The sequence below is a fragment of the Oryctolagus cuniculus genome, chromosome X (assembly GCF_051225735.1).
Source record: "Oryctolagus cuniculus isolate XC-2025 breed Fujian yellow rabbit chromosome X, ASM5122573v1, whole genome shotgun sequence".
Classification (NCBI taxonomy): domain Eukaryota; kingdom Metazoa; phylum Chordata; class Mammalia; order Lagomorpha; family Leporidae; genus Oryctolagus; species Oryctolagus cuniculus.
Window position 1 is genome coordinate 48,472,246 of NC_142888.1, and position 9,440 is coordinate 48,481,685.

Consider the following 9,440-nt stretch of genomic DNA (forward strand, 5'->3'; position numbering starts at 1 on the left):
AGTTTACAAAGCCTTCTCCGTGCATTCTCTCCGTTAATCCTCACCACCACCCTGGGAGGGAGGCATTCTTTTTCAGGTGAGGTTCAGAGAGGCAAAACCACCAGACAGAACAGACACAGGCCAGCTTACACTGTCCTAGGCCAGTGCAGTGCCCTGTCAGTGCCACCAAACACCCAGGCCCCGTACCGCTCAGGAGACAATAGGACCAGTTTCTCAGAGGATGAAGTGGAACAGATGCGGCAGCTGAGAAATGTTCAGGGAAAGAAAGTGCGAGGCCAGCCATGCTGTCTGCTGGAGAGATGCAGGGGTCCAGGTAGTCTGACACTCATGCGTCTCTCTTGTGCCTGGCTCTCATGGGAAGGGGGTGAACAGGATGCTGTGGTCACATCCCCAGAGGTCAAGTTCACCTTCCTAATGCCCTTGTCCCTCACTCTTGGTCTTGCCACCTGCAGTGATTGCGCCAAGGACAATGAGCTCTCTTGGGCACCTCCCCCATCCCTGGTCCTTCTCTCACAGGTCTGGTCTTACTTACCCTGTCACCAGCCTGGCTGTAGTCCGTGGAAGCCACCAGCTTCTAGCTTTTCTCCAAAAATATCCATCCTGTAATCCCAGATCAGAACCAAGAGCTGCTGTCCTCCTTCACCAGTTCCCTCCGGCGGGTGCTCTGCTTGTGCCGCTACCCAACTCGGCTCCAATGCATGCCCTCTCTTCTGAATAAAGACATCCTGCTGACCTCAAGGCTCCTCTCCTGCTGCCCTCCAGAATGTCAGCTGGCCGTGCCCCGTGCCCACATCAGCAGCCCCCAAGACCTTCACCTTCATCGTGGCCCCTGGTGTCTTCCTCGCTGGCTTTAGCGTCCTCATGAAATCCATTCAACCCAACATGCAGTCATCCTACAGCCTCCATGACTTGAGTACTCCATTGAGGCTCCTCTACTGGCTTGGCCACATCTCGAGCCTCGCTATCCCTTGGTGGTGACGTTATCCCTTGGTGGTAACGTCATCACATGACCTCCAATGTTCAGCCACATACACCCCCACCCCCACTCCAGCTTCTCAGAGGACTGGCTCTTTCATTCTTCCTGAACCCAGTCTTGGTGCTCAGCCCTGCACTGTTAACTGCGCATTTGTTGAATAAATGGACACAATGACATTTGCCCACCTTCAAGCATTTCTGTGCCTGCTCCCTGCTCCCTACGCCCAGCCCCATTCTCCTAACCCGTACCCTTTGCAGTTCTTCCATACCTCCCTGCTGGGACTGTGCTAGACCACGGTACCGACCATGACCTTCACGACTTGAAGCCACTCAAGCTTTGCGCTCCTTCTGCTGGTCCTGCCTTCTGCTGTCCCCAGCCCTGGCCAGTTAGCTCCTAGCACTTGGAACACGGCCAGCCTCAGTGGAAGGTCCTTGTTTGAACTCACCCCATGGGCACTGCCATTCCTATCTTACGCGTTCCTTATGTTCCCGCACCACAACCACATCCTCCTAGTGCTTGGCTTCTAATTCTGTGGAGATTAAGGCTGCCCCTCTCAGCGTATCGCTGTGTGTTCTGCCCCTCCCCCCACTTTTGCTCCCTACTTTCCTCGTTCCCTCCCTCCCTTTCTCTCTCCTTTCCCCCTCTCCCTTTTGTCTCCTAGGAAGACATGTCTATCCTCCTCTTCATACCTAACCCCTACCTCCATCAATTATCTTCCTTTCCCCCGTATCTCCATCTCCCCCGTCCTGTGAGTGCTATTTCCTCTTCAGCCTACCAGGATTTTCAGCTCTCCCCCATTCTTCAGAGAAACCCTGCCTCGACCCTTCCTCCCTCTTAAGCTGTTGCCTCCTCTCTTCCCTTCCCTTCTCAGTCCAGCCTCATGGAAGGGTTGTCCCTGCTTCCTCACCTCCCACTCGCTTCTCAGTCCACCGCAATGTGTCCTCTCCCCCTCGTGCCTGAAATTGCCCTTTCAAAGGTCACCGATGACTTCCTTGTTGCCAGGTCGAGTGGCCTTTTCCCATCCTGCCCTCTGACCCTGCCAGCTGTCCTTCCTGTCTGCTGTTCTCTCCCTCGTTGGCTTGGCAGCCATCGAAGTTCTCTGCACTTTCTTGTCTCTCTTGCTGCATCTCGTGGCTCCTTGATGCTTCTCTCTCATCTTGCAAGCGTTCATTCTTCTCTTGCTTCTGCCTTTGGTCTTCTCTCTCTATGGTTATGTTCACCCTGTGGCTTTCAGCCATGGCAATGATGTTCCATTCTCTGTTCCTAGCTCTGAGCCCTCTCCAGTTCCAAACCCAGGTCTCAATATACCCACTGGACATGTCCATTTTACATGAGACAAGTACTTCAAATTCAACACATTATGCTGAATTAATTGCATTTCCCTTTAACTTATTCCTTTCCTTATTGTTCAGTTTATTAAAAGGTGCAAATGTCCACTCAGCCAATGAAGCTGGAAAAATGGGAGCCAACATTGCTTCTTTCCTTTCTCTCACCCTCCATATCCTATCCATCACCAAGACTCATGTCTATTTGCCTCAATGTTTCTCTGATCGTGGTCCCTTCTCCCCCGTCTCATTTTCTCAGATTTCATTGACATGTTTGTTCATTTCAACAAATGGTGATAGAATTGCATGTAGCAGTCACTACCCCAGACTCAGAGCACCTACAGTGAACAGGGCTCCGGAAGGCGCTTTCCAGGCAAAGGGAGCAACCCATGCCTGGAGGTCAGAAAGCACTCAAATGTGCTGAGGACCAGAGAAGAGGGTCAATGGGACAAAGTGTGACCAGAGAGGGAGGCAGGTACCATACATCTTGGGAAGAAGCTGGTATTGTATCCTAAGCACAGTCAGAAATCCCATTAAGGTGCGGGAGACAAGTAGTCTGATCCATGTTTTGAAAGATAATTACTCTGGTGATGGTGAGGGTGCCACAGCGTAGCACAGTAAGAGTGGAAGCAGGGCAAGGGGTGAGGAAGCCTGCGGTGATTGTCCATGAGAGAGAGGATGGTGATGACAGTACCCATGAAGAGTCGCGGCTGGAAGAGATACACTGCAGGTGGAACCACAGAACCTGCCGATCTACTGGACGTGGGGAGGGAAGGGAAAGCAAGCATTGAGGATGGCTCCTGGGACTTTGGCTCGGGCAACTTGGAACTGGTGCCATGGGCAGACTTGGGAAAGAGCAAGATTTCGGGTGCATCGATACTTGCACTCTGGGCATGTAAAGTTTGGCCTATTCTTGAAGACGAGCTAAGGTTGGGTTATCTTCAAGTAAAGATTTCAAGTGAGTGCTTGGTTAAATAAGGCTGGAGGGGGCTTTTAGGTCAGCAGTTAAGATGGCTGTGTCCGGGGCCAACACTGTGGTGCAGCGGGTTAATGCCCTGGCCGGAAGTGCCGGCATCCCATATGGGCGATGGTTTGAGACCCGGCTGCTCCACTTCTGATCCAGCTCTCTGCTGTGGCCTGGGAAAACAGTAGAAGATGGCCCAAGTGCTTGGGCTCCTGCACCCATGTGGGAGACCTGGAAGAAGCTCCTGGCTTTGGATTGACCCAGCTCTGGCCGTCGTGGCCAACTGGGGAGTGAACAATTGAATGGTAGACCTCTCTCTCTCTCTCTGCCTCTTCTGACTTTCAAATAAATAAATAAATCTTTTTTTAAAAAAAAAAAAAGATGACTGTGTCCTACATCAGAGCACCTGGATTTGATGGCAAAGTCTCCTGGGGCTTCGGGTCAGATAGAAGCCATTGATGGAGCCAGCCATGGGGAGCACTCACTGTGTGCCAAGCGCCGTGCTAGAGAGTGTAACGCATAGCAACTCTTTTAATCCTCCGATGAAACCTAAGAGGTGGGTGCCGTCATCCTCATCTCTGCTGTACAGACTGGAACATTGCGTCTCCAAGAGGTTAACTCTCTTTCTCAAGGTCACCCAGTTGCTTAGTGACAGCGCCGCGGTTCTAACCCAGGCAGTGCGCCTCAAGCAGCGAGGCTCGTTAGGCCCAAGGAGTGGGTAGCAGCTTCTAGACGTGTTCACTGCATTTGGCCGTTGGGCAGCTGTTGGGGATTTCAACAAGAGGGATTTTACTGGAGGGGTGAGACTTGGAGCTGGAAAGCAGCGGGCGATGGATGAATGGATGTCAGGGCGTGGAGACACGGCGTAGATGACTCTTTTGAGAAATTTCTCTGTGAAGGAAAGCATAGAAGCCGGGCCAGAGCTGGAGGGAGATATTGGTCAAAGCAAAGCTTAGCCTTTTTGTTTTCTTTTCCTGTTTGCCTTCCGCCCTGGTGCCCTCCGCTCCGAGCCCCTCCCAGCCCCTCCCAGCCCCTCCCTTCCCTCCCCGCTCCTTTGCCATCTTTTCCCTTCCATTCTGTTTGCTTTCCCTGTCCTGTCCTGTCCCTTCCTGTCTGGTAAAGAAGGAAGACTTGGGACTCGGGTCCTTGTTACGGAGAATGAGTCAGCGGGGAGGACGAGAAACCACCTGAAAAGGCCTGGGGGAAGGGGAAAGGGACGGGCTTCCGGGTTCACTGTGAAGAAGGGCCTCATCCCAAATTCTAAGAGGCTGCGAGGACAGACAGTGGGGCTGTGGGGGTAAAAGGAAACTCCTGTCTGATGGCACCTGTGTCCTTAACGAGGCAAGGTCATCGGCGGTAAGAGAAGGGAACTGAGGAAGGCGCGGAGGATTGAGGGAGTCCAGTGCACTACCCTCGCCTCCAAGCAGGCCTCCCTGCTTCTCCCTTTCCCTCGATCCTCAACGCACAAGCCAGGTTTACTCTCCAAAGATGTTCCAAAGCTTAACTCCTGCTCCCAGGTGTCTGCACCTACGTCTCCTCCTTTGCCGGAAACCCCGGACCTCTGACCCAGCTCTGCCTACTGAAGCCTCCTCTGGGCCTCCGCACGTGGAGCCTGACTTTGTATCCAGGTGGAGCTGATGGCTTCCCTTCCTTTCCAGACGCAGCCCTCTGGGAGCAGAGACCCGGTTGTAGTCACCTCTCTGCCCCTTCCCAATCAACTTAGCACCTGGCACGTAGTAGGTTTACCCACTAAACGCATGGTGGCCTCAGCACAAGCGTGGGTCCTAGAAGGCAGAGGACCAGCTTTCTGGTCTTCCTGCCTCTCAGTTTCCACTTCCGCACCATGTGTGGACGGGACCTGCTGGTTTGTAGCGCCGCTCTCGGTCTGGGTATACTTTACGCCTCTGCCATCACTGAAGTCTCCTGATCTTTCTGGAAGCCATTGCCACTGCCAACCTGTAAGCTGAGTTTCCAAGCCTCTGCATGAAGGGATGGCTTCAGACCGGGATGTCAGCCTCTGCCTGCTTCAGCTGCTCCAACGCTTCGCCAACACCAGCAGCATTTATTGAGCACTGACTGGGTACCATGTGAAGCTCTTTGCATGAGTCTTCTCGTGCACTCTGCGCGGCCATCACAAACTCCTAGCTTTATAGATATGGAGATGGAGCTTTAGAGAGGTTCCATTCTATCTGCCCGGTGCAACAGTTTAAGTGGCAGAACCTGGAGTCTAATGCAGGTGTTTCTACTTTCAAACTGCCTGCTCTGAAATGCTTTCCTGGACACCGACTGCTAACAGTGGTATCGACTTTGGCTGTAAGTGGGACTCACGTGGGGGAGCTTGAAAAATTAGCGATGGTTGGATCCCACCCCCCAGAGATCCTGATGCAATTGGTCTGGAGGTACAGCCTGGGCCTTGGTGGTGGGGGCAGGGGGAACGGGGTGGGGTGGGGTGGGGGGGGTTCAGGGCTCCCTTGGGGATTTCACTGGGTGGCCAGGATGGACATCTCCTGGCCCACAGGTGCAGCCTTCAAGTCTGTAGCTACTGGTGAATGGGGCACCTAGTTTGGGGGATAAGGGTGTGAGTGGAGCTGAGGACAGGATGAGGGCGGTGGGAGGTGGGAGGGGAAGGTACTTGGAGTGTTGTATAAGGTATAGCACCTGAGGGTAGAATGGACATCTCTTCCCTGCAGGGTAAATGCTCCAACCAAAGCCCCCACTCAAAGCCTTACCAAGCTTCCTTCCTGGGTCTGGATGCTGTTTCTCGTGTGCTCAGGCCATGGCTATTGTCAGTACTCAGGGTATCTAGAACTCTACGATTCTGCAGCCAATACACAGCTACCAACCCCCTGGCCTGGGCCTGCCCCAGTACTGAACCTGTCCTAGGTCAGGGTCCACATCTCATAAGGTCAAGGTTTCTGTCCTGGAAGTAGCTCCTGGCCCTAGCCTCTCTGGGGCCTGGCTTCCTCCTCCTACCCCAGCAACCTTGGAGGGTGAGGTCCCAGCTGCCTTGTAGGTGAGCCCACCTGAATTATGAATGATGTAATGAGGGCAGGTAAGCTTTTCCCCAGAGGCCTGGGGTGCCCTGCTGAGGGGAGCGCAGGCTGGGGCAGTCCTCAGTCCCCTGGAGACAGGAATTTTGCTTGCTCCTGTGTCAGGGTGTGGTACCCTGAGGTGGAGAGGACCTAGCCAGGGAGAAGAAGGCTGTGGGCTGCTGGCTGGGCCAGGTAGGTGTGGAGGAATTCTCTGTCCAGCTGCACATCTTTATTCATAATACTTGATTGTTCCTGGCCGGGGAGCTGCTCGTGCTGTGTGTGTTGGGGGTGGGGGGAGCAGCAAGCCAAGCCCCTGGGCAGATGGGCAGGCGGTGGGCTCCCGCTTCTCCCCTTTTTTCTGTAGCTGCAGCAGGAGTGGGGGCGGCCCGAGCCCGGGGCTGTCAGGCTGCTCACAGCTGGTGCCGATTTGCGGACAATGGGACCTCAGCGCACAGTGCATCCCATCGGAGCCCCGCGTAGTCTGGGCCTGTGCTTGAAGGCTTGCGCAGGAATGTGGGGTGGAAAAGGCTCAGAGGGCGCGCTTGCCGAACAGGGAGGGGAGTGAAGAAGTGCGGGCGGGGGAAGGCAGCGGGAGGGAGGCCCGTCAGCTGACCCCGCAGAGGGGGGGCTGGAGGGGAGGGGGGGCGTGGGGGCACTTAACAGTCACCGCCACTTTTGCAGCCCTTGAAGGCTCATCTTTAGGGGATGGGGCACTGGCTGACACTCGTGTAGGGGCAGGGGCTCAGCCAAAAACACACGGACTCTCTGGCATAACTGTGGCTCTACGCCCTTCCGGTTCCTAGACCCACTACTTCCTGTGTTGAAAACCCAGACTCTGACCTCAGTGCCCAGGCAACCTGAGCTGCTGTGATCCTACCCCCACCTGGCCCCGCCAGGGAAGCAACATGGACTCAGGACTGGGGTGCATCCCTGCAGTGCTGGCTCAGCCCCCTCAGAGAGAGGGGCCTCCCTCCCTCCCTCCATGATGTCTGCTCTGCCGCACCTGGGGGCACCTGGGCTGCCCTGAGCAGATTTGGGTCTGGGGTTGGCCAGATGGGGTGGGGATGATGTGGGGAAACAGAGGCAGGGGCAATAACGACAGCTCGGGTCATCTTCGCAGGCTCTGGCTGGGGCAGCTCTAGCCACTGGCCCCATTTTATGGAGGTGAAGACTAAGGCTCCAAAAGGAGAGCTGACTGGCTGCAGGGCCCATGGGCAGTGAGTTGCAGAGAAGAGACCAGAATCCAGGCCCGGGTCCTGGACAAACATTCCTGCCACTAAAGCTGCTTTTTTTTTTTTTTTTTTTTTTTAAATAGATGCTTTGGGCTGAGAGCTTCAGAACGGGCTCTGAACGCAACACCTCTGCACTCCACAAGTGACAAAGGCACGGATTGAACTTCACCTTCAAAAGAGCGGGCAGCAGCTGGCAGAGGCCCTCCCTCTCTCTCTGGGTGGCGAGCAACACTGGCCTGCCTTGGAAGTAGGAACCGTGGCCCCGGAGTGGGCAGAGTTTTCTTCAGCTCGCACGTGCACACGCATGCGCGCGCATACACACACACACACGTACGTGGGAAGGCTGTGGCTCAGCCACACAAGGCTGGAGCGGACCTGGCCAGCCTTGAGTCTCCTTGTCCACGCAGGGTCTGGCTGCAGCAGCGTGAAAGGCAAGCTTGGCATAGAGCGAGGCCCCTGCCTTGGGAGAAGTGAGTTACTAAGAAACCGAGAATTGTGTGAGAGCACAAGCGAGCTCCAGTGAGTTCATTAGGGATCCGTGGGACCTTTGTGGAGATGCGGAGCCTCCCTGCCCTCAGCGGCTTTGTCTGTTGCCCAAGCAATAGTCCATTAAAGTGGCCCTGGGGCCGCTGGTGGCAGGGCCCCGGCCAAGAGTGTCCTGAGCAGCCCCAGCCCTCTCTTTGCACACGGAGCGCAGCTCCTTCCTACCAGGCTGGCTCAGCGGGGTCTGGGGAGTCTCCTGCGTGCCCCACCCCCGCCCCCACCCCGCAGTGGGCCTGAAGGAGCTGCTGAGGGCTGAGCCAGGTTGTGAATCCCAGCCGGGGCCCCGGAAGGGACGTGCAGGGCTGGGAGGCGGGCAGGGCAGGGCTGAGCGCGGGCTGCTGGAGGGAGAGCTGTGTGTGTATGTGTGTGTGTGTGTGTGTTTGCGTGTCTTTTTGTGGGCGTGTGTGTGCCTGCGCGCTGGGGTGCGTCTCTCTCTCTCTCTCTCTCTCTCCCCCAGCAAGCCTCTCCCTCCCCCTCCACTTCGGGCTCCTTTCTTCTTCTCCTTAGTCCTCATTGTCGTCTTCTTCTTTCTTTTTTTTTTTTAAATGAGACTTAATTAGCGTCGAGTTCCTCCTCCTCCCGCTCCCTCTCCGCCCCCCCCCGAGGTACAGGCCAAGCGATCTGACAAATGCACTTGAGAACAAAGCGCCAGGCTAATTCGGGGCCTGCTCAGGAAGCAGGAGCTGAGCTGAGATAATGGGTCTGAAATAGCCCAGTACATTTATGCTTCCTCAGCCTGTGGCCAGGCGGGCGCAGGCTCAGGCGGGCGGGCGCCGGACGCCGCTTGCCTGGGGTGCTGCGGGCCTCTTCTGGCCTGCCCAGGAGCCTCGCTCCCTGCAGCAGGCCTGCACACCCCGATGGGACGTTCTGAGGGGTCAGCGAGGATCTGACCCTCAACTCCCGTCACCCCACAGGCTAATGACAACACTCCTGGCTCCAGTCCTCCTGGCTTGGCCCCAGCTTGGTGGAAGAGGGATGCATGGGCTGGGTGATTCAGAGCAGGGCTTGGGCCGCCCGGCCAAGCCCCACGGGGAAGCCAGAGTCCTCTGGCATGCCAAGCAAGACAGGACGTTGGCATGGTGCCCACCAGAGAGATGGGTCAAGTGTCACTGGGACATCCTCTGCCTTGGCTACCTGGAGCTTGTCCAGGGCCTGAGGCCAGACGGGAGGAGAAACAGGAGGATGGATCGAGGATGAGTGGGAAGCCCCCTGTGTGGGCCGCTGCCCCCCCATCCGCCCTCCCCACCCCCACTGCCATGCCTTCAGCCCGATTCCAGCCAAGGGCTTGGACTCAAGCAGTGACAGTGGTCCTGGCCCTTTCCGTCCAGGCCCACGGTCCAATGACCTGTGTGTGAACATGTGCCCATG

General features: G+C 56.1%; 1 long non-coding RNA gene across 1 annotated transcript; it reads right to left on the reverse strand.

The window, feature by feature from the left end:
* Nucleotides 1-1,668: 1,668 nt before the first annotated feature.
* On the reverse strand, nucleotides 1,669-6,483 carry LOC149119634 (uncharacterized). Its single transcript, XR_016228561.1, has 3 exons — nucleotides 5,995-6,483; nucleotides 5,222-5,410; nucleotides 1,669-4,156 (listed from the first exon to the last, which is right to left on the reverse strand). It is a non-coding gene; the product is annotated as an uncharacterized LOC149119634 (long non-coding RNA).
* Between the last annotated feature and the right edge of the window lie 2,957 nt (nucleotides 6,484-9,440).